This window comes from Prionailurus viverrinus, chromosome C2, assembly GCF_022837055.1.
Source record: "Prionailurus viverrinus isolate Anna chromosome C2, UM_Priviv_1.0, whole genome shotgun sequence".
Classification (NCBI taxonomy): domain Eukaryota; kingdom Metazoa; phylum Chordata; class Mammalia; order Carnivora; family Felidae; genus Prionailurus; species Prionailurus viverrinus.
Window position 1 is genome coordinate 98197957 of NC_062569.1, and position 26073 is coordinate 98224029.

A 26073-nucleotide genomic window follows, 5' to 3' on the forward strand; every position below is an offset into this window, starting at 1 on the left:
TGACAGGGCAGTGTTTTTTTAGTAACTTCCACATCATGAGGTCACTGTGGTTCTTTGGGCTAGCAGTCTATTTCCACAGCATCATATAAGAAAAAGAAGCTCTAATATTGCTGATTGTAATGATATACTTAGATACAACAGACTGAGGAATTATTTATAGCAGTGCTAATTATATCAATAAAAATAGCAATATTAATACTGTGAGTGTCAAAATCCATTCTTGACAGTATGAGGTAAACAGAACTATAGTCAAACAAAGCAGCAAGCCTCTTTCTACTGTCAGCTCATGAATATGCACTTCAGGAAAAATATACACAATTGGTTTACTGATTTAATCTCTTTTTCAATTATTTTTGACTTTTTAAAAGATGTTCTTTATTTCCAATTTGCACAACATTAAAAAGATAGAGATTTTTCATCTTGAAATTCTTGGTACTTTTTTCTTTCTGTCATTAAAATTTCTAGAGACTTAGTTGTTCATGGTTAAGTATTTTATGAATTATCAGAAATTAATTTTATATGTACCCCCGTTTTTGGAACACAGATTACCATTGCACAGGAAACTGGAAGGTCCTCTAACAATTTACAAAACAAAATAAAACAATACAAGACAAACCAAACCCACTACTACCACACATGCATACACAATAAATGAATCTCTGGCTTTTTTTAGACTTTAAAAAAAACACCTGTTTCCATGGTTCTGATTTAAGGAAAAGTATAAATTTTCTTTGTAGCTTTCATTTCTTCTAGTCAGTTTTTACAATTTTATGTTGTTTAAAATTTATTTTCCTATTAATACAAAATCATGTAAGTAGAGGGTATGAAATCCAAAGGTTTTCAACTTGAGGGGACATCTAATTTTTTAATCAATTTCTCATGCATTAGATTTAACTTTTTCATTGCACGTTGTCAGAAATCTCAGATGTGGAATTACGAGAGGTTGTTCTGGGTCTAGTGGTGCCACCAGTTGTACCATCTTGGGCATGTCACATAATCTGAATCTCTGCCTTAGCTTTTTCATCTTCAGGCTCTCTTTCAGTTCTCATAATATGAGTATGTTTCTTTTGACACTTCGGTCCCTATTTTAGCTTTAGGTAACATGACTGGAAGTGATATGTAGGGCACTGGGAAAAAGCCTTTGTAAAATATTTGACTTTGCTTTTTACTTTTAGTCCTTGATACAAGTTTTATTTTAGTGATACTTGCTTGCAAATATAGCATGTCTATAAAAGTATACATACATATAAAAATTAAGTACTTAACAATCTTTTGTAGTTAGTAACTATGATAAACTTACTATTTTTACATAAATTTCACCAACTCACTTTCGCTTATGAAGATATGTTGCTAACAGAATATCTTGCATTTTATTCCACATAAAGTTGCTTAACTGGAGAAAGCAGGTAATGACAGCATGAAGTAACTCAGAGTCATTTTCTAATTCTATAAAATATATAGAAAAATAGATATATTTCTTCAAAGAAAAAAGGTAAACTTGGTTTTCGTGCTTCTCTAAGCAGAAAATAAATATACTCTGGGTAATCGGGCCATCTCCATATAATTATTAACTATTGCATTTGATTTTTGATCCTTCGTTATACTTATCCATTGATAGATTTACATAGGAAGGATGCAAGGAAGACAAAGAAATGAACTCTTATTTGGTGAAGAAAAGTGGAAAGAATCTGTGTTAGAGAAGGCTTTGCAAATAATGTTCTGTCATATAGAGAAACAAACAGCTATACACAATTCTTGTATGCCTGCTTGTAGGTATTTATTTAGGGGTAACCTTGAAGTTTTCACTTAAAATTTCACTCTCAGTTTCTTTTTAATTGACTCACATTTCTTTTGCTGGTATGAATGATAGCGAGAGGCTCAAAAACATCACGTACTTACCTATTCACAAATGGAAACAGCAGTCTGGAAAAAGCTATACAATCCCTGGGTCCTCCCTCTTCCCTACACCCACCCATAGCTGTAGATGTTCTGGTATTGATTATAAACATTTTATACATCTCCTCCTAGGCCAAATATGCACACTGTCCAATGTAGTAGGTAATACCCAGCTATTCGGGCCTACCAATAGGGAGAAATGTCAAGAAAACAGTTAGATCCAACATAGGACACAAAAGGTGATATGATTGCTTTAATGCGTGCAAATAAGGGAAAAATATTCTAAGGGATATTTAGAAGGGAAACTGATTTTAGACAATTAGTTAACCGAAACCCAGTACACATATTGAAGAATTAATGTAAACTTTCTTCTTTTTTTTTTTTTTTTTTAAGTGGGCATGGAGCCCAATGCAGGGCTTGAACTCACAACCATGAGATCAAGACCTGAACTGAAATCAGGCATCAGACCTTGAACTGACTGAGGCACCTAGGTGCCTCAGTGTAAACTCTATTCCAAAGGCATTGTGCCAAAAAGACTAGGAAAATTACTGGTGGAAAGCATAGTGAAAATAAATCTGAAAATAAATCAATAATAACAATAACAACAACAGTAGCCAACATTTATTGAGAGCATACTCTGCACCAGGCATTGGTTATATCTGCATTTTCTCCATTAATTCCATAATCCTATGAGACATGTATTTTTATTATGGCATTTTTAAAGATAAGCAAGCTGAGGCTCATAAAAGTTTAGTAACTTGTTCAAAGTCACACAGCTGGGAGTTCAAACTCAAGTCCAACTCTAGAGCACCTAAATTCTAAAACACCACCCCACATGCCTCTATTCTGGGATCATTTTCACTCAGTGCTTGCCCAGATTAGTACTGATAATTTTATTTCAAGAAAGGCATAGTGGATTTGGAGAAGGCTTCAGAGAAGGGCACAAGGTGAAAGAGCTGTAAGTGGGAGGAATGGTTGCTATGGTAGAGTCTGTTTTTAAAATGTAACTCTCCAGTCTAGAATTCCAAATGCTGAGAGGGAATTTGTCTAAAGGTTTCACAGTGGATGGACTGGGTAGCTGCTGCCTGATTTGGTTCAGTGGACAACCGTGGAGCTGGGTAACATGTTAAAGAAGGCCGAAAAAATCTTAAGTAGGAGCAGGTCAAAGGAAGCATTAGAGACTGAGGATCCTGGGAAGGTAGAGGTCAAAAAGGAGAACTAAATCTAAGCAGATATTGAGTAACCAAGAACTAGGGATCATACAGGGGAAAAAAAAAAGGATGAAGCAGAATAGAAACAATATATATGAAACTGGGACAGATTCTACGGACTTTGGAAGGCCCTTAAATTTATTGTTTGTTCCCTTACATTTGTGTCAGAAATGAACAGCTGGCTTAAATAGGGGCCACCCAGTGTTTGGGATAGAAAGATTGCTATGGTTTTGGCACACACACACAAAAACATGCTCATCAATAATAACTTAGAATTAGGCACTAAGTTTAGATGCATTACAGAGAGATGCAGTTTAGCACAGAAACCTATGTGGTAAACCTGAGAATAGCTGTCATTTATTATCTACTATGTGCCACTCAATTCATAAATCACTGTTTTTAGGGGCATTTATAAGTTGCTGTCTGCTGTCCAGTTTTCAAATACAAGAAAACACCTCTTAGCTTTTCTAAGGATTTGAATGATGAAGTAAGTTATACTTTTATTTTATTTTATTTCATTATGTAACTTAGCTTTTGATCTCCTCCTTTCCACAGGAGTTTTAAATCAGGCTCCACAGGGCTTAAGGTAGAATAGAGTCTAGACTTCTCTTATGTAACTGTAACTTTTCCTTAATTTGTCACTATATTGAAAGAAACGTTTAATTCTATTTGATAGGATAAATGCATTTCTGTCAGAGTGATAGGCTCAAATGATCAGCCCAGGCAAAGTCAGCATATATGAGTTTGGATTATATTTAGGTTAGTCAGCATGAGTTAAGGAAAGGGGAATTATAGAAACTTGCCAAGTGAGGTTTTGTTATTCAAATAATTTTAAAGACATCAAACCAATTACAAACAGCTATATATGCCATGTATACATACATACTCATACTTTTGTCTACAAGGTACTAGAGACTTCAAAAGTTTTCAAGAGCTAATATTCATTGTTAAGCCATATTACATGAGTCGGATCATCTGAATGGGGTCAAAGAATAGTGAGAGTACTATACCACTACTTCTATGCCTTCACTGCTCCTTAGGACAATATCTCTGATCTTTTCTTCAGACTCTTAATTTTAGTGTACTAGGAAATACAGTACAATATTCATTTTGTGTGTTTTAAATGAATACATCACTAAGAAAAATATTCTGTGAAGGTAGAAAGGTAAATGAGTATTCAGGATTGGCATCTTTTGGTACCCAGTCTTTTTAACAGCTATATTGTTTGCATCTAACCTTCCTTTATATATCTATCTGACCCTTAGAGAAACTCATGCTCTCAGTAATCTTACTCTAGTAAAGGGTTGAGAACAAGGCAATACTATACTGAAATGGGTGACTTGAGCTGAAAAACAGTATGGAAAAATGTGTGCAGGATTCCAGGCACTTCTGATTCAGATATTCTACATTATGTTCTCAATATTTGTTATAAAGTAAATTCACAAAGTGTATAAAAGCCAAAAATAAATGATTGTTGCTTTTCTGTAATTTCATGTTATGCATAATACCTCTGTTTCTATTATTTGTGTAATTATGAGTTTTATTATGCAAAAATGGGTACATCCAGTATAAAGTAAATTTCAGTTTCATGTTTTAGATGCAGTTTAACTCATAACTCAAATTCTTTGACATTCATCACTCAAGAAAGGTAGCATTTAGAATTATACTACACTGAACTGCACTTCTTTAAGGGCAAGTACCATGTTTTATTAATCTTTAAAGTCCTAGTGTCGAAGATATTACCTGGCACACTTGGAGGAATTAATTGTTGATCAGGCTCTTTTGTAGCTATCCTAGGAAGATTACTTGGATTCTTCCTTACCAGGCTATCCATTCCTTTATTTTCTGTTGACTGGTTCAAATTTAGCTTTGTTACAGTTGTTGTTACCTATTATAGGCCTTCTCTGTACTTTTCTAAGACCCAAACATTTTACACATGCTCATGATCTTTTATTCTTTTCGATACTTAATGAAATTCTGTCATGGCAGAAGTTTCAATATAAAATTATATGTACTGTGATTCAGAAAAGAAATATATCAGATATCACCCATCAATGGTAAAGCAAATCTACAATCAATTCAGGATATTGTGTTGAATAGAGTACACAGAATTACATTACCTAGTGATTCAAGGATGAAACCCAAATTTCATATCCTATATGATTCCTATCAGGATAGTAGGACAAATAACCCACAGTATTTTTTGCTCTTACTAGATTGCAATTGAGATTTTGAACATTTTATATGAGCTTCCTAATTTTTAAAAAAAAAGTTCATAAAAGTTCATACAATTAAAAAACAAGAGTTTTAGCTTATTATCTAAGTTGTTTAGAAGTCTAGTCCAGAGAAACATTTTAATGTTAGGTGATATCATTAGCTTTTCGAGAAAGCAAAAAGGGTTATTGGGCTATGAACAATATGGAGGGTAATGTCATGTAAACCACTGTGCAGGATGCATGTTTAATTCCTATATAATACTGACAGTGCTTTTTTATATTTTATTAATGTTTATTTATTTTTGAGAGAGACAACGAGTGCACAAGTAGGGGAGGGGCAGAGAGAGGGAGACAGACTCTGAAGCAGACTCCAGGCTCTGAGCTGTAAGCACAGAGCCCAACATGGAACTCGAACTCATGAGTGGTGAGATCATAACCTGAGCTCAAGTCGGATGCTTAACCAACCCTGCCACCCAGGTGCGCTGCTTTTTCATATTTATAAGACTTGCTGTTGGACTTTGGGAGACTTATGTGATTGGGCAAAGTCATAATTTGTCTTTCTACCAACTACAGCACATTGATTTGAAGTTATTTCTAAAAAAAAAGATAATTATGTCCTGAAATAATTAAAACTGGGATTGCATTAAAGCTTACTTCAAGTGATTAATAGCTGTAGTATATTTTGGGATCTGTATCCCAAAGCATAAAGAGAACACATTGTCATTTTTATATATTTAGGAATATGCTTTCTGAGGGAAGTGTTGATTCTTGGGAATCATTATAATGAGGTCCCAGACACATCTCAGACCCATATACCTCCCTCCTATAACATTTTTAAAATCAACGATTTTGGGTGTACCTGGGTGGCTCAGTCGGTTAAGCACCCTACTTTGGCTCAGGTTATGATCTCACTGTCATGAGTTCAAGCCCTACATCGGGCTCCACACTGCTTGGGATTCTCTCTCTCTCTGTCCCTTACCCTGCCTTCTCTCTCTCTCTCTCTCTCTCTCTCTCTCTCTCAAAATAAAATGATAATAAGGAAAAAACTTAATAAGGGTTCTGAAAACAAAGTGACCTGTGTATGACTGTCTTCCCCTCCACTTCCAATTTCTGACTGCCTTTTTGAATACAGTTGCCATGACATGTCAGGCAGAGATGCTGCTTTGAAACTTCTACTTTCACTTGGACAAACTCGAGTTCACAGATAACTATCGGAAAACTGCAGACATTGAGAAGGGCCTGGGCTTCAGAGATGTGTGAACCACTATGGGAAAGTATCAGTATTTCTCATTTAAGTATCCAGGTCTCCCCAACTGACTAAGAAGCCAAAGTTACTAAATGTGCTGGCTGGATTTCCTCTGCCCCTGAGGCTAAAAAGAGATAGGACAATAAAAATCTTCCTCTTGTGCCTTGGCAGGATCTGACAGATTGTTTACCTTTGCATTTTACTAATTGTGATGCTTCTTCCATGGAGGATACTACACAACCAGATCTGAGCTCTAGTGAGCTATTTGTGGAAAATAACAGCCCATTTAAGGGGACCCAGTAGTGAATGAGATAGAAGATTGGGTAGGAAAATCAAAGCACATACCCTAGGCAACTAGTGCTATTGGCAAAAATAAGTGCAACCTGAATTTGAAAAAAAAAAAAAATTAAGAGCATTTTTTTTTTAATTTTTTTTTCAATGTTTATTTATCTTTTGGGACAGAGAGAGACAGAGCATGAACGGGGGAGGGGCAGAGAGAGAGGGAGACACAGAATCGGAAACAGGCTCCAGGCTCTGAGCCATCAGCCCAGAGCCCGACGCAGGGCTCGAACTCACGGACCGCGAGATCATGACCTGAGCTGAAGTCGGAAGCTCAACCGACTCGCCACCCAGGCGCCCCAAGAGCATTTAAGGAAATTAAAATACAGAACAAAAGGAATTCCAGATACTAATAAAAAACATATGTCAATTGAACAAATTTCTCATGACGGAGAACGTGATCACTGTTGAAACATGAATCAGTGAACTTAGATACCAAGTGCAAAAATTATATCAAAGCACATAGAACATAGGTAAATCTGATGAAAATCTTGAAAGGATGAGTCTTTGAGGTCAGATTAGAAGTCAAAATGTGAATAATAGGAATTTTAGAGGAGAAAAATAATAGATGGAAGAGAGGAAATTAACAGAAGAAAATCTGAGATTAAGAAAGATAAGAGTCTGTGGATTGAAAGTGTTTATGGTTTCGATTGAAAGAAAAGACCTACATAGGCATATCCTGATAAAAGTTCTGAACTCTAAAAATACATTGAACTATCTTATAGATAGAACAAGTTTCTATAGAGGGGAAAAATATCAAAATATACAGCTTCTTATCTGCAACTTAGCAAGGTAGAAGATAGTGAAGTGACATCTATAGACTACAAAAGGAAAATGACTACAATCCAAGAATCAACACCCCTGAAGTTGCCATTTGCTCGTCAAGGTGAAAGAAATACATTAAGAGATAATCAAGAACTCAGAACATATAATTACTATACCCCATCTGAGAAAATGCCTGAGAATAGATTACAATCAATCACAAATGAATTTGAACAAAGACTTCAAGTTGAAGAAGATGAAAGGAATATAGTGGTGAATAATAAGCATTTTAATATGATTGTGTGTGTGTTATAATTTCATTTAAGAGATAAAGATAGGGGCTCCTGACTGGGTCAGTCAGTAATGCATGTGGCTTCTGATCTCAGGGTTGTGAGTTTGACCCCCACATTGGGCATACTACACTGAATAAAATAATAAATAAAGATAAGAAAAATAAAACATAAATAAAACTTGTAAAAAAAGATAAAGGTAGATGACTTGCAAATATGTAATAAAACACAATTTCAGACTTTTGAAATAAAAAGATCATATTTCTGTAAAGAAACGTTTTAAGTACTAAACTGTCTAATGGAAACTTAGTTGATGGAGGGGATGGGCTGGAAGCATGTAAAAGAGGAGGAAAATGAGTTATGGAGATGAGAAGATAGAAGGATGAGAAGAGGGAGGAAAGTGAATGTATCCTGAAGATTTCATCTACTTAGGAGAAAAGGAAAAGGGGATAGAATCTCTTGGTAGGGGGGAAAGTGTCTGTTAATTGGAGTAGAAGAGGGAGGTAGAGAAAGGAATACAATAGAGTACCATGTAGAACTTCCATATTAGCAAGGAGAAAATAGAATGCAGAGCTACTTGATCAAATAAAAAATATTAAAAAGGTAACAAGAAAACAATAATGTAGAATAAGACAATGTAAGTAATTGGAAGAGATATAAACAAGCATCAATTATTATGTTTAATGTAGATGCACAAAATTCTCTATTTTTTTTTAATTTTTTTTTTAACATTTATTTTGAGACAGAGACAGCATAAACGGGGGAGGGGCAGAGAGAGAGGGAGACACAGAACCGGAAGCAGGCTCCAGGCTCTGAGCCATCAGCCCAGAGCCCGTCGCGGGGCTCGAACTCACGAAACATGAGATCGTGACCTGAGCTGAAGTTGGACGCTTAACTGACTGAGCCACCCAGGTGCCCCCAAAATTCTCTAATTAAAAGACATGTAGATTGAGTTTGAAAACATAAACCACTCAAGTTATATTACAGGAATAACACCTATGACAGAGTTAAAGAGACAGGTTTTAAAATGGTGGACATAAAACACATTAGGCCAATGCAAACAAAATGAAAATAGAAAAAAAAGAGTGACAGCATTGATAGGGATACTGTCCTGATAAAAGGCAGAGTTAATGAAGAAAATTACCTCATAAATCTGTATATGCAGCAGGTTTATTTGTAGCAAATAAGTACATACAGCAAAAACTACGGGAAAGGTCCAGACAGTTCTGTTAAACCATACAAATAATGACTGAGAGTAATGGAATGTAATTCATAAAAATAATCTAATATATATGTAAAATCTGATATTCTTTAAAAATTTTTTTTGAACATCTCTGTGTTTAGGTACAAAGAAAACTAAATTTTAGAAAGATTTTACAGGCACATTTTCTGATTATAAGCTAGTGTAAATAGAATTTAAAAGGTAACAAAAATTATTAACACTTAGAAATTAAATACTCATAGATAACTCTTGGGTAAAGAGGAAGTCACTTGAAAAACCATGAAAAGGAGATTATTTTATGTAAAAACCTATGGAAAATACCTAATGGAATTGTCAGAGGAAAGTTGATAGCCTTCTATGCCTTCATTGTTAAGAAAGAAAAAAGGGCAATTTACTAACTTTAAGAAATCAGAATAAAGAATAATTTAAGGTAGAAGAAGAGGGAATTAAATTTTTTTAAGTTTATTTTTGAGAGAGAGAGTGTGAGTGCACACATGTGAGTGGGGAGGGGGAGAGAAAGAGAGTAAGAGAGAATCACAAGCAGGTTCTGTGCTGTCAGTGCAAAACCCAATGTGGGGCTCAATCCCACACCGTGAGGTGATGACCTGAAATCAAGAGTCCGATGCTTAACAAACTGAGCTACCCAGGCACCCGAGGAATTAATTTTTTAAAGTTGAAATTTATGAAATGGAAAACAAAATATAATAAAAATCAATCTAAAAGCTGGCTTTTTGGAAAGACAAATAAAATACATAAATTCCTTATGAAGATGAAAAAGCAAAAAAGAAAACCAGCCCAGCAATTTTGTGAAGTGGGAGATAATTGAAAGCATATATTCACATAAAACTTGTGTTCACATAAAACAAGTGTTCATAAAAGCATTATTCATAGTAGCCAAAAAGTAGAAGCAACTCAAATGTCCATCAACTAATGTATGAATAAATAAAAATGTAGTGTGTCCAGACAATAGAGCATTATTCAGTCATAAAAAGGAATGAAGTATTGATACATGCTACAAACATGGATGAACTTTGAAAACATTATGCTAAGTGGAAGAATCCAGAATAAAAAGCCACATATTACATGATTCCACTTATGTGAAATATTCAGAATAGGCAAATATTTAGCAACAGAAAGTAGATCAGTGGTTGCCAGGGCCTGGACGAAGACAAGATGGGCAAGGACAGCTTAATGGGTATAAGATTCCCTTTCGTGGCGATGAAATGTTATGGAACCAGGTAGTTGGTGATGTTTATGCAACCTTGTGAATGTACTAAAAGCAACCAAATTATACACTAATGTGATTAAAATGGTGAAGTTTGTTATATAATTTTTATCTTAATAATAAAGTTTATGGAAAAGAGAATGAGCAAATATAGACACTAATTGGGAATGAGAAAGTAGATAAAACTGGAAGATGGAAAGAATTTTAAAAGAAATCTAAATGCAACTGGCTGGCAATAAATTTGAAACCTATGAGAAATGGAACATCTTTATTCAAATGCGAATTATAAAATTGATCTAAGGGGCGCCTGGGTGGCTCGGTCGGTTAAGCGTCCGACTTCGGCTCAGGTCATGATCTCGCGGTCCGTGAGTTCGAGCCCCATGTCAGGCTCTGTGCTGACAGCTCAGAGCCTGGAGCCTGTTTCAGATTCTGTGTCTCTCTCTCTCTGCCCCTCCCCTGTTCATGCTCTGTCTCTCTCTGTCTCAAAAATAAATAAACATTAAAAAAAAAAATTAAAAAAAAATTGACCTAAGAAGAAGTAGAAAACATACCTAGTAGTTAGCATAGAAGAGATTGGAAAGTTGACCAAACGTGGTCACTTAAAGGAATAAATAATTGGATGTAATTGAAATCATTCTAAGTCATTAACAAATATTGAAGCCTCTCCTAATTTATTTAAAATCTAACCGATAAAGATTGTATGAAATAAATTAGTCCAATCTCACTTATGAAATAAATGCAAAATTTCTGTATAAAATGCTAGGAAATATATCAGCAATTGACTGAAAGAATAATATATCAGGATATAGGAGGTTTTGTTGTTGTTGTTAAATAGGAATTCAAGCATGATTCAACAACAGGAAATGTATCAACATTGTTCATTTATCAACAAAGAGAAATACATACATCTTCAATAGAATTGCTTGAATATAATAAGGTATTTTCATTCATACTCAACAGAAAATATAATCCAAAATTGTTAAATCATAAAAATATTTTAATTAACATCAGAAACGAGATAAATAATCATTATTATAATTATTTAATACTAAAGAGGAAGGGTTAGCAGCTGTAGTGGGCAAATGATATAGATGACACTAACATTTGTACAGAAGACCTTACAGTGTCTTTTTGGCTGATATGTGACCTTAAAAAAATTATAGAACTCTAATTTAAGACTCTAGAAAAATTAGTAAGGTAAACTAAAAGGTAGTTAAGATGAAAGATAATTGAATGAAAATCAATAGATTTTCTCTGGAAATGATTGGTATCTAAGAAACATTTTCTCCCAGTAGGAAAAAATTATTTCATTTCCCATTGAAACACAATTTACAAAATGCTTATTAATAAAATTATTAAAAGTGATATAGGATCTGTGTGAAGAAGGGGTAACATCTTATTTAAAGACAAACAATATCTGATTAAAGGAAGAACAGATTATGTTTTTGTATGGGGCAACAATAGCAAAATGTTAATTTTTCCAGTTATATTTTATGTTTATACATTAAATATATTTATTTAATGCAATTACAAGTAGATTCTCAATGAGGACGTTTTTTAATTAAAAATATTTTTTCAAAATTACATGGAAGATTAAGTGTTAACAAAAAGCAAGAAAATTTAAACAAGAACAGTGAGGAGGGATTTACATTACACATGCTAGAACATATTACCAAGCCAGTTAACCAGAACAATATGGTAATAGCATAGAAATAGACAAGTAGATACATTGAACAGATTAGAGAATCCTAAAACAGATAACAATTCAGTTGGAAAATAATGGATCATTTAATTAGTGGGATTAGCATAACAGGTTATCTTTGCGGAAGAGTGAAAGTATATTCTCATTTTGCACATCATACAAAAATAATTTTTTTAAGTTTATTTATTTTGAGAAAGAGGGGGAGGGTCAGAGAAAAGGGAAAAGAGAGAGTCCCAGGCAAGCTGCTCACTCTCAATGCAGAGCTGGATGCAGGACTCAAACTCATGAACCATGAGAAAATACCGGAGCTGAAGTTGGACGACTAACTGACTGAGCCACCCAGGTGTCCCCATACAAAAATAATTTAAGATGAAAGGCTTAAATGAAAACAAAACAAAAAACTTGCCAAAAAACCTAGAAGACTGCTTACAAAACCTTCTTAATAAGAGTGCAAACAGAAAGTTTAAGAGTTAACAATAGCAGTAAAAAAAAAAAAAAAACAAAAAACTATTGAAATCATTTAGGGAAATACAGTTTTGGAAAAATGTTTGTAATATGTGTTAACATGAAAGGTTAATAACCAAGATCTCTTTGATATTGCTAAGAAAAAATTATAAAACAACCCAATATAAAAGGAAAAGACAATTCATAGAAAAGCAAATTCTATTGGTTGACATACGAGAAGATGTTCAATTTCACTAGGAAATTAGGGAAATTCACATTTAAGTAATAGGCAGTGTGTCTTAGTATTTAAAAAGTTTGTGTTGTATGGAAACCAATTTGACAATAAATTTCATATAGTGAAAAAAAAAGTGTGTTAGTCTAATGGGTTTAAAACTACTGCTAGTGGAGATAAAGGGAAGGAGATGCTTATTTTTTTACTGGTAGAAATGTGTATGTTAACTGTTTTGAAATGCAATCTGGTAAAACCTATTAAAAATTGCAATTCATAATATTTGATTTAACAATGTCCTCCTTGGGGATATATCCCATAGAAGTTAAGTATCAATGTTTAAGGACATATGTATTTTTTTGGCTTCACAGTTGTTACAGCTTGCTTATAGTGGTAAAATTGGAGGAAAAAATAATTCTATTAATAAGGTAATGCTAATAGGTAATGGAAATTTACAACATGGATTATAATGCAGTCATTAAAAGATGTGAATTACAGCTGTTTCAGGTGATCTGGAAGAATTTCCAGGAGTCATTGATGAGCAGGAAGAGCAAGGTATAGAAAAGTGTTTTATATGTAAGATATGTATATGTATATATCTGCTGTATAGCAGAGTTATTTGCAAAGGGAGAAGAACATGGAAGGGTGCGCACTAAGTTGTTAAAATGGATTACTTTGGATGGGAGGAAATGCAGCGGGAGAATAGAGAGTCAAGCAATGGAAGGAAAAGAAAAATTGCAGTAAAAGCATGTTCAGAATCCCACTTATGCTTTTTAATAAAAGTAATTAAATTTGAACATATATGTTTGAAGAAATTAAATAAAAATATTTATAAGTATGACCACTTTTGGTGGTAATGACTCCATATTTTCAAAGATTCTCACCTGGGAAATATTTTTTTCTTTTACATTTGCGATTTCTTTAATTTTGTACCACATACTATTAGAATTTTCTACATATTCTAACAAATCTTTAGCTAATCTAGCATTTCAGACCAAATAAGCTTATCTACAAATGATTGGTATTTTAAGATCAAATCAAACTCTGAGTCATATCTATGTCAGCACTGACATGCAGCTGATATCCTTTGGTAAAATGTAGGTGATATATTTCCGTTGTTCACGTGTCCATTTTCTTTGGTTGGTACCTTCTGTTGTTAAGTGTTTTTAATATCACCCCTGTCAATGTTACAAAGTAATTATAACAACAATTATGCATGATTGGAAGACTTGCACATAGAAGTTGCTTATTAAATACCTGCTGACTTGACATAATTTTAGGTACAGTAATGATTTTAACAAGGTAACAAATGTGGAAATAAAAGCATTTAAGGGTATTTTTAAATGAAACTAAAAGTCAGCATATGTATGATTTTTAGGCAAATGACTTCTGTGTCTCAGAATCTTAATATTTAGAATAGAATATTTTCCTCACTTATTTCACATAATCTTTTTGTCAAGGGAAGTAATAAATGTTTAAGTGCTTTGAAAAACCATGCATTGTGCAAAAAAATGATGATAATGAAAATCTGAGGACAGTCATATTTTACATTTAATAGACATATATTTATATGATACATTTATATGACATATATATATTTCAGGTCGTATGTTTGATGTTAAACCTCTTGACATTTCAATAATAGAACATATTACTGATAAAGCTTCAAAGCCTCAAACAGACAAAACAGTGGGATTCATGGAAGGTGTGAATACATTCAATTGCTTAAAGTCCAAGATGAGTCTCCAGAATTTCTGTGTTTATTTTTCTGGTGATTGTGGGAAATTGTTTATTCAGGTATATCTCCTGATGACCTCTTTTTCTAATATAGAGATATTAATGTTTTGTGGGATGTCTGGGCCTTCATCACATCTGGACATAATGATAATGTTGCATTGTGTTTTGACTTAATAAATGGCCTTGAACAGCTAAGCACAGCTGTGTAATCTGTTGTTATATTTCATTACAGATTCTCTCCTTGTAATTTATAGCTACAATTACTAGTGACTATAGCATGAATACTTTAAATAGTAAAATCTTTATTATCTTTTAGTTGCCAGACACCAAATTTGCCATTGGCTAATTTTGGGGGGATAGGCAACTAACTATCAGGAAATACCTATGTTGTAATTTATTAGACACAACACTACAAAAAATACATTTACATTCTTTTATTATAGAAACATAAATATAATCTTAATTCTCTAGAATCTGTACTGTAGAATACTATTAAAGCCATCTAGATTTTGGTTTGGAGAAAATGGAATGTATAAACGTGTTTTCCTAATTTGAATATTATTATACCTGACTCTTTCCAAGAATACATCCTTATTTTAAACTTTTCTTGCCCCAATAATTCACCTTTCACTTTTTCTAGAAATATTCTTGCTATTTCCTTGGTCTAATTTCCTTCTGTTTTTTACTATTCCAGTAATGGAGACAGTGTTATTAGGAAGCTGAAAAGGTAGATCTTAAAAGAGAATCTTAAAAGAGATAGCAATCTGCCTTTGCATTTCTTTAAATAGACCTTATCTGACACTAGTAGTAAAAACTACCTGAATTGATTCTTTTTGATACCATAGATTTCACTTAATGAAGTCATTCTAAAATCAGGCATATTCTACTTTCTGTTTGTGTATTGATTATCTTTATTCAACATGAAATTAACAGAAATTATAGATACCTTTTTTAAACATGTCTCTCTACTCTTGCTTAGCAATACTAGTGTTGCTAAAGCAGAAGTACTTGTTAGAATATGCTGCATGCATTCTTGGATGTATGTGCCATTACAGTCATCTTTTAATTGTTTTTCTGCCTCCTTCCAAGAAAATTTCTAATCACCAGTGATTATTCCCCAAATGTAAGTTGTAGTGTGATAGAGTGAGGAAATCTTTAAGTTAATCTGTTTATTCTCATCCTAAATAAACCAAAGTGATCTTTCATTAATTCTTAATATTCTTTCAGTTTCTTAAAACTCAGGAAAGAAGTTTCTTTCACTTCAGAGTAAACTCTGAATCTCAGTATCTTTTATCAATATCTTCTGTGTCACTTTGGAATGAGGTGAAACCAAATCATTATTTCTTAAAGGCATAATCAACTTTCTAAAATATGGTGCCTATCATCCCATTCAGTGGTCAGGTCAGTTTATTTAGTTTATCCTTTCAAGCCTCTGAATTTATTGAGTCACTGATGCTCAATCTTAAAGGCAAGGTTATTTAAATTTTTTCTTTTTTTTTTTTAAGTGGATTTTATCTTGACCAAGTAAAAATGCTTACTTGCTTAAACCCTTAGATGGCAAGCTTTACATTTATTGTTGCCTTGAGTGTATCAATCTTTATAGCATCCATTGTACTTCTTATTTGGAAATCAGTGGATAGTATTGATAGATTATGGTCTGTGAAACCAGCTGCATCCACATATGAGAGTTTAGAATACAGAACCTCAAATTCCATCCCAGTCCTATTAATCATCATGTTCATTTTTAAAGATATCTCAAGTTATTCATATGTATATTAAAATTTGAAAAGTAATACTAAAATGTTGTCATTTTTAATTGGACTTAAGGTGCACAGAATTGGTTAGTTATAATATGGTTCAGAGTCATTGTTCATTTATTATCCTCTTTTATTACACTCATTCATTCATTCATTCATTCATTCATTATTTTTAATCAAAATAAATATCTGTGAATCCAAGACCCAACCAAAGAGAAAATTAACAATAATTTACACTTATCTATATGCTCTTCCCCTATTCACATCAATTCTCCCCAAACAGAAGTAACCACCATTCTTTGGAGGCTGGGCAGCTCAGTTGGTTAAGTGCCCAACTCTTGATTTCAGCTCAAGTTTGTGAGATGATCTCACAGTTTGTGAGATGGAACCCCTATCAGTCTCTGCACTCACAGCGCTGGAGCCTCCTTGAGATTTTCTCTCTCTCTGCCACTTTTCCACTTATGTCCTCTCTCTCTGTCTCTCTCTCTCAAAATAAATAAACTTAAAAAAAAAGTAACCACCATTCTGAATTTTGTGTTTATTTTCCATAGTTTTTTTCCCGCAAATAATATATATAGCTATGCCACATATAAAGTTGTATAAAGTTGTGACTAAATAACATATAAATACATAATATAATATAATATAATAATATGCATTAATATATTAATATCATGCTGTATTTATCTCAAAATTAAGTTATTAAGATTATACACCCATGTTTTTGTAGGTAACTGAAATTCATATGGTTAATTTTTGCTTTTATATAATATTTATGACAATGCCATTTATCATTTCTCCTTAATGGACATTTGGGTTTTTTGTTTTTTTGCTAATATGAAGAGTGCTGTTATAAACATTCTTGTGTATGTTTCTTGATGATGTTTGCAAGACATTCTCTTGGGTGTATACTGAGCTTAGAATTGCTGGATCATAGGATATATAATTGCTCAACTTTACAAAAGACTGTTAGATTATTTTTTCAAAATCGTATTACCCATTTATACCCTCACCAATGATGTATAAGATATCTCTGTTGATCCATATTCTCTTTTACACATGGTATTTTGTCAGATTTGTTAATTCTTGCTACTTGAATAGGTAACAAATATCTCACGGTGGTCTTGATTTGCATTTTCTAGTTTACCATGAAGTTGTGAACATGTATATGTGTTTCTCTTCTGTAAAATAGCTGTTCATGGCTTTCTCATTTTCTTCATTTAAATTTCTGTGGGCCTTTTTATTGATTTGCATGAGTTCTTTATATATTCTAGATACTAATTTCTTCTCCTGATTCATAGGTTGTCTTTTCACTTCCTTTAGTGTATCCTAATGAACAGAAAAATCTTAATTTTTATGCGGCCATACTCATCATTATTTTTTATAGTTAATGCTTTTTGTATCTTTTAATGCAGCTTATCCTGGCATTGATTTTGTATATTATGTAAAGATTAAACTTTCAGTTGTTTTCTTAAGAGAGACACAGTTTTCTGGCTATATTTAATGTATGTTATTATCTTTCCTCAGTGATCTGCCCTGCCACCTCTCATATAGCAAGGGTCCATAAAGGCAATGGTCTGATTGTAGACCCTTTTTGTGATCTTGGTTGATTTGACTATCCCTATGACAACAATACATTTTCTTAATTATTAGAGTTTTCTAATAAGTTCTTATGTGTGATAGGGAGAGGCCCCCAGAATTCATCTTTTTAGTTCTACCATTTCCTTAAATGTCAGCCTTTTTCAGCCTCAGCTAAATTTTAATTAGAAACTATATGCTTTGCTTCATTCTTTGTGTATACAACCTAGTTATTGAGATATATATATATATATATATATATTTTGAGATATATATATATATATATATATATATATTTTTTTTTTTTTTTTTTTTAAGTATCTTCAAGTTTATCCAAAACACTTCTTCTAGTAACTACTATTTTGGCTTCCAGTTTGTTGATGATGCCAGCCAGTGAAATTTAAAACCAAAAACAACAACAACAAAATTTAAAGCCAATCTTAAAGTATTTAAGCTAATTCAATTTGAATACCACTCTAAATTTAATTATTTATTTTTAGGATTTCAGGTTATCATAGTTTTTTAATTTAGCAAAGCAAAAAGCATATACTGTACACTTACATTACTTTTAGCAGTTTTTTAAAATAAAGCTAAAGATAAATTATATAACCTATGGAATCACAACCATTCAGGGATTATTATAATTTTCAGCTCTTTAATATCACCAAATGTCAGACAATATTTAATTACTTAACACTTTTTTTTTTTAATTTTTTTTTTTCAACGTTTATTTATTTTTGGGACAGAGAGAGACAGAGCATGAACGGGGGAGGGGCAGAGAGAGAGGGAGACACAGAATTACTTAACACTTTTTAACTCCTTTGTTCCTTACAACTTTATGAGGTAGTTAATATTATTATCCCCATTTTATAGATGAAGGAAAAAAACTGAGAGAGATTAACTAGACTGGTAGCTTACTTATTAGGTAGGGGTTCAGATGGTAAGTCCAGATGGTGCTATGAAATGTTTTTCTATGAAAATGTCACTGGGCTATCCTTCAGCAAAACTAATTTTGTGACAGTTAGATACCAGCCTCAGTTCTGCCTCAAAGACAAATATTTTTATTCAGGAGAATCAAGTTAAAAATTGATATCAAAGCCAATCTTGGGAGGGAACAGAAAATATAAAGTACATAACCTTGAAGAAATATATAAAATTGCTTTGGAATTAGGGGATTGGATATATAATTACTGGTTTTGAGTAGTAGGTTGATTGTATACATGACATAGCTTCAGGGCTCAGGTCATTCTTCGCTTTGGCTGGGGGAACCTCTCTTACTCGCTTCCTTTTTTCCCTTCTCAGATGTCCAGAGCTTGTACAGTGGTATATTTGTCAGAGGATTGACAAGTATTCTATTTACTGTTTCTATTAAAGACACACTTGACAATTTAATCTGTCTCCATTCTTAATTCTTTCTGTTTCTAAAATGTTTATTTCTTTTGTTTCCTATTCTGTGTCTATTTTGATTTTTAAAATAAAAATATACAACCAGATAGGTAAATGATCATGTTTTATTAATAATTCATATATGAAAACATCTTCAAGTTTAATCTATTCTAGGTATTATTTGTTAAATTATGTGAAAGGCAAACGTTAAGGAGAAAGAAGTTTCTATGTGATGGAGTGAAAATAGGTGCTCGCAAAAATATCAAGAGATGGTGACAAAGAGCTGATATAGGAGAGTTTTAATGTTTTTCCTGTGTGCTGACCAGATATCTTAGGGGGATGTAGATTTAAGAAAGCAGAGGAAAGAACCTTCACTGAGCTGTAGTGGATACAATAAAGAGAGATGTAGGATAGCACAGTACACAAAACTACCCAAGACAGATCATTTAGAAAGTAGCAAGAGTTAGAACTTTATGGAAAATCGTGCATGTTTTCCATGATGATTGGAATTTTGAGATAAATTAATAGGCCCTGACCTTTAGCTGATATATTTTTGCCTCAAGAGTGGGTGTTTGGTATTAGAAATTAGTATATAAGGAAGGCAGACTTTAGAGCGGAGAGCAGTATTTGGAGAGTGATCTAGCTATGTAAGTGGAAAGGTGATTGCCTGTAGGGGATGGATGCTGCGGTTCTTAAAATGGGATATAACCTATGTGGGGTAGAAATATATTAGTCAGAATGTATAGCAATTGTAGGAGTGTGTGGTCAGAAAGAATGAAGAATAGGATCAATGTGTGGATGGTCTTTATAAACAAATGTTCCTTGGAGAAGTCTGAGCTTGGACTTTTTGGAGAACCAGGGCATATAAAGGCATTATGGGGCTGTGATACTATCGAATGAATTAATATCTGTGGAGAACTAAGGATATCCTGAGAGATGTAGGACTGTCAGAGATACAGCTTAGTTTATATGAAACATAGGAAGGAATTTTTTGATTGAGAAAAATTTTATAATTTAAGAAAGAATGGAAAGCAAGAAACAGCTACATGTTAACATTTTGCTAATGAGGATGGAGGAAAGAACTAAATTCTGTTCATTGCCATTTGCAATCTAAAGCCAATTGGGATGTTCAGATTTGAGAAGGAGAATGTGTATCTTGATATGTATGTATGCATGTATGTGTGTATTTTTCAAAACCAGTGTAACTTTATTGGCTTAGATGGTGGATATTCTCATTGTCCAGCCTGCCCCACATTTCCTACCAAAGTACCCACCTGTATTTAGATACATGCTTTAAAACTTCAGTTGAGCCTTGCTACTTATTTCATTTTAATTCCCCTTTCCCCATCATCTCCCATCTCTACCTGCTAATTTTTGTCTTTTGTTTCATGATGAAAATTGAAATAGTTCAGCATAACGTTCATGTTTTCTTTTCAATGAAGATGTTTTAGATGTACTTATATTTGCTGCATAGCCAGCTTCTAATAGTCTCTGCCTTCAACATTTAGACAGGAAACTGAAGTGAAATTCTAAATGTGTGGAAGAATCCTCCAGGGTCCATAAATATATAGTTTCATTGAGATTACAAAAAGACCATTGAATTTGACAAAGTCACTATATATTCTAATTTTAAAATAATTTAAATCTAAAAATGGGAAAACATTCTCAAGCACACAAAGAGACTTCATAGGAAAATATTTTACTATAAAAATAAACTGAGCTCTCAAAATAAACTGAGTCTTGGTGATCTTGAAATTTGGTAAATAGTGCCAACTGTTCTTTGTTTAGGTGCTTATTGGAATATGGTAGGTCTGTGATTGTGTGAATGTAAACATGATGATGAAATTAAACTTTGTGTTCCTCAAAACTAAAATCATCTTTAGAAACTATAATCTCAATGAAGCTTTATAATCATTCTTGCCCCACCTGTTTGTGTCAAACTAAAAAGTTGGAAAATAATTCTTTAAAATATCCTCCTTCCACAAAGACAACAGTTCCATTGATTCTTGAGTAACATATTTAGACTACCCTGCTAGCAAACTTTCACTTTATTATCCCTGGCTTATATTTATTTGCCTCAAAGTCTGGAATCTTTCTGGTTTAAGTCTCAATGGATGACTGGAAATCTTTCTGGAATCTTTCAAAGTCTGGAATCTTTCTGGTTTAAGTCTCAATGTATGACAAACTGAAAACATTGCCTCTATCCTTTTTCCTTTTCCCAAAGATGGTTCTGTTCTTCATATTAAGTGAGTTCAGTCCCTTTGGGGTTGGGGGAAAGGTGGTGGTGACAATAGGCAAAATGTTGCGAATTATTGAAACTGGATAATGGGTACAAGAGAAATCCTTTATTATATGCTATTTTTGTATGGTTGAAAATTTTGATAATTTTTTTTATTTAAAAAAAATTTTTTTTTTTCAACGTTTATTTATTTTTGGGACAGAGAGAGACAGAGCCTGAACGGGGGAGGGGCAGAGAGAGAGGGAGACACAGAATCTGAAACAGGCTCCAGGCTCTGAGCCATCAGCCCAGAGCCCGACGCGGGGCTCGAACTCACGGACCGCGAGATCGTGACCTGGCTGAAGTCGGACGCTTAACCGACTTCGCCACCCAGGCACCCCGATAATTTTTTTTAATGCAGTCAGAAAAATAAGATAAATTAGCCCAACCAACAATCGGTTTGTTGCCCAGTTAGAAATAATATGAATTTGGGAATTTCAGGGTACAGACTATAAAATGATCTTATCTCAACAGGTTATAATTCTATGTTATTTAGTATAGTCAGTCCAGGCTTTAAAGCACTTTGAATTATTACCTTCAAGGCAAAAGCTTGGATCTGAAACCACCAAACAGGGAGCCTGCCATCATTTTCTTTCAATTCCAATGTTTCCTCCCTTATCAAATGTCTAGTCTATTTTGTTTCTTTTCTGGTTAAAGCCATTTTGAAATTGTGGCTGTTCCTTGCCATACTAACTAGAATACTTGAGTCTGATTCAAAGGTTTTCCATTTTGTCACTTTCTTCCCCCCTTCAGTTTACTTAATTACTGCCTTGAGTCAAACATGTGCTAATGCATCAATCTGTTGTAGTAGAAAGAGCACTGGATTGGGAGTGAAGAGTTTTCAGTCGCAGCTTTCCATGAACTAGCTTCGTGATTCTGTGTAATTATTTCACTCCATAAAATCTTCTAATCTGAAATTGTCTTTAATTTGTCATTTTGGGACTTTTAACCATTCAAAGCTACTTTTTTAAAAAAATTCCTTTCCTAGATTAAGGTACTATGACACTCTGTCTTAAATGACAGACTTAAATGACTCAAGTCATTGACTTACATTCATCCTTGTGGTCACATCCTACTCAAGTCTTCACTTCATATGTTTGCATTCCCAAAACAACTCCTATTGACTTTTTAAAAAACTGTTTATTTATTTATTTTGAGAAAGAGAGAGAAAGTGTGAGTCAGGGATGGGGCAGAGAGAGCAGGAGAGAGAGATAATCCCAAGCAGGCTCTGCACAATGTTAGCATGGAACCCAACATGGAGCTTGAATCCATGAACCATGAGATCATCACCTGAACTGAAACCAAGAGTTGGATGCTTAACCAACTGAGCCACCCAGGTGCCCCTTCTATTGACTTTTTTAATTGATCTTTTTTTCAAATAAATATTATTTATTAGAACAGTTTTAGATTTACAGAAAAAATGAGAGCATGGTACAGAGTTCTCATACATCCCATACCCAGTTTTTCTTATTATTAATATTTTGTATTAGTATGGTAATTTGCTCCAATTAATGAACCAGTGTTAACATATTATTATTAACTAAAGTCTCTGGTTTATTCAGATTTGTTTTTTTTTTTTTTTTATTTAATATAATTTTTTGGTTCAGGATCCTGTCCAGGATACCATGTTACATTTAAAGTCTTTATATTTTTAAAACAGTTTCAGGTTTATGATAAAGTTGAAAGGAAGGTACAGAGATTTCCTGTATACCCCTCTCCCACACATGCATGGCCTCCTCCATTATCATCACTCATCAAAATAGTGCTTTTTTTTTTTTCTTACCAAGCATGAACCTACATTGACACATCATAATCACCCAAAGTCCATTTTTTTTTTTTTTTCCACTTTGGGTTTACCACTGATGTTATTCTGTGGGTTTGGACAAATGTACAATGTCATATATTCCTTATCATAATATCATGAAGAGTATTTTCACCACCCTAAAAATCCTTTTTTAGAATAGTGGTGTTCAGTAGGGTAAGTCCAAGGAATCCTGAAATAGCAGTCTTTGAGAACTACTTCATTCAATTTAGAACTGTTAAATAAGAAATTGACACTTAGGTGAAGTAGAAACAAACACAGAGCACAAAATAAGATTTATTAAATGTTTACTATGTGCCTGGCATTAAGCTTATTGAATTTAGCCTCTAAGCATTTGTACTTAGAATTAGTCTGCTGAATGTAAATCCTGGTTTAGTGTTATTATTGGTTGTGGGACTTGGGCCTCACTTTTTTCATCTGTAAATGGGATAATAATAGTACTTACAGGATTTTATGATTATTAAATAAGATAATATATATAAAATGTTTAACATGGTATTCACTATTTGATAAAGTGCTTGATAAATGCTACTTATTACCAATATTTAGATTGTCACACTTAATCATCATGAAAAGCTGTTCTATAGGTACTGTTATTTCCCCCATTTTATTAATGAGTTAATAAAATCAATAAAAATTAACTAATTAATTTAAAGTTTATTTATTTATTTTGAGAGAGAGAGAGTGAACATGGAAAGGACAGAGAGAGAAGGACAGAGAATCCCAAGCAGGCTCCACACTGTGAGTGCTGAGCCCAATTGCAGGAACCCTGAGATCATGACCTGAGAGGAAACCCAGAGTCTGTAGCTTAACCTACTGAGCCACCTAGCTGCCCCTCCCCCATTTTAAAGAAGAGGACAAAAGGTTTAATGATATTGAAAGGATTTGTCTAAAGTAGTAGCGCCAAGATTTGAATTTCAGCAGTCAGAATCCAGAACCCACATACCTTTAATTTTTATGCTCTTATTTCCTCCTAATAAGTAAGAAACAGATACAAGGAAAGATAAGGGCTCAAATAAATGATTCTTTAAGTGTACTGTTGAGATTCTTTGATCATCTAAGTGATTAATTAGTTGTTCCTTCAGAGTTGGTTGGATGAAATGGTTATCTTGTTTGAATGGCCCACCCAATATTTTAGACACACCTATTTTTTCAGTATTTTGTGGGTTTTTTTTGTTTGTTTTTGATGAAGAGGTAATTATTTTGTTAAGATATTTTATAACTATAAAAATAGTATATGTACTACATAGGAAGTATTGAAGATACAGAAAAGTTTATAGAAAAACATATGATTTCAGTACTCAGAGACAACTGCTTTTTTTTTTAAGATTATCTGTATTTTTTATTATTTTAATATTTTTTCTAGCTTCAATAAGGTATGACTGACAATAAAAATTATGTAGATTTAGGTTGTACAAAATGAATTAAAAAAAAATTTTTTTTTTGAACTTTTTATTTATTTTTGGGACAGAGAGAGACAGAGCATGGACGGGGGAGGGGCAGAGAGAGAGGGAGACACAGAATCGGAAAGAGGCTCCAGGCTCTGAGCCATCAGCCCAGAGCCTGACACGGGGCTGGAACTCACAGACCGCGAGATCGTGACCTGGCTGAAGTCGGACGCTTAACCGACTGCACCACCCAGGCGCCCCCCAAAATGAATTTTTAAAAGATGTACAATGTGATGATTTAATATACGTATACATTGTGAAATGATAACCACAATCAAGGTAATTAACACATCTATCATGGCACATAGTTACCTTTTTTATTTCTTTGTGGTGAGAACACTTAAGATTTACTTTCTTAGCAAATTACAAGTATACAATACAGTATTATTAACTATCATCACTATTCTGTATGTTTGCTACCCAGAACTTATTCATCTTATACTGTCATTTGAGAAGAAATATATTGATTACTGGGGACATTTAGTGTATTACTGAAAAATATAAAGTTACACTCTAAATCTTATTTTAAAGTCATTTCCTACAATGAACAACCAGATTGCCTATTATAAGTTTTCATATCTTCGTTAATTCACTGTTTTTTCATAAAAAGCTATCTTCTAGGAAAGTGTTACTAAAATATTTGGCTGCACCAACCAATTCTCAGGTCCTAGAACCACTAGTGATAATAATGTGAATATGTCCTTACTTCACTTTGGGCCCAGGTAAATAGTTTAATAATATGTATTAATTAGATTTAATTTTCTTAGTATAAAGCATTCTGTTTGTTAGTTCTGGCTAGGATTTTTTTTTTTTTCCTTTGAGTAATTGGGTAACCAGGCTTGATGGAATGGTAGGTGAAAGTTCAATTTGTAACTTACTACTTGCAAGATCTTGTACAAATTCTTTACTCTCTTTGAAGTTCAATTTATTACTGTGAATAATTAGGATAATGTCAAATAACTTCACAGGGTGACAGTGAAGATCAAATTCAGTAGCTGATATGAAGAAATGTTTTAAGCTGTTATGTGATAGACAAATAAATATAAATTTTTGATGTGAATCATTGCTAGTTAGAAGAGATCCATAGTACAAAAAAGAAATTGAGAACCTCTGGTTTAGGAATAAAAGGAAGAAATGGATTATCATTTAATGAATTTTCACTATAAGTCAAACACTTTGTATCTGTTTTCATTGAATATTTTTGCTCAATTTTCCCTAATGAGGAAACTGAAATTCAGGTCACGACTAGTAAATATGGGAGCTTGATTCAAACTCAGCTTTGTTT

At 33.3% G+C, this 26073-nt stretch overlaps 1 protein-coding gene across 21 annotated transcripts in view; it reads left to right on the forward strand.

The window, feature by feature from the left end:
- Nucleotides 1–26073, forward strand: part of ZBTB20 (zinc finger and BTB domain containing 20) — a 767438-nt gene that overhangs the window by 5397 nt on the left and 735968 nt on the right. Inside the window, exon 3 of one of the 21 annotated variants that reach the window (XM_047874794.1) lies at nt 3511–3594. The exons of the other annotated variants lie outside the window; for them this stretch is intronic. The gene's annotated coding sequence lies outside the window, so the exon portion shown is untranslated. The remainder of the gene's footprint in view (nt 1–3510; nt 3595–26073) is intronic. 21 annotated transcript variants of the gene reach the window in all.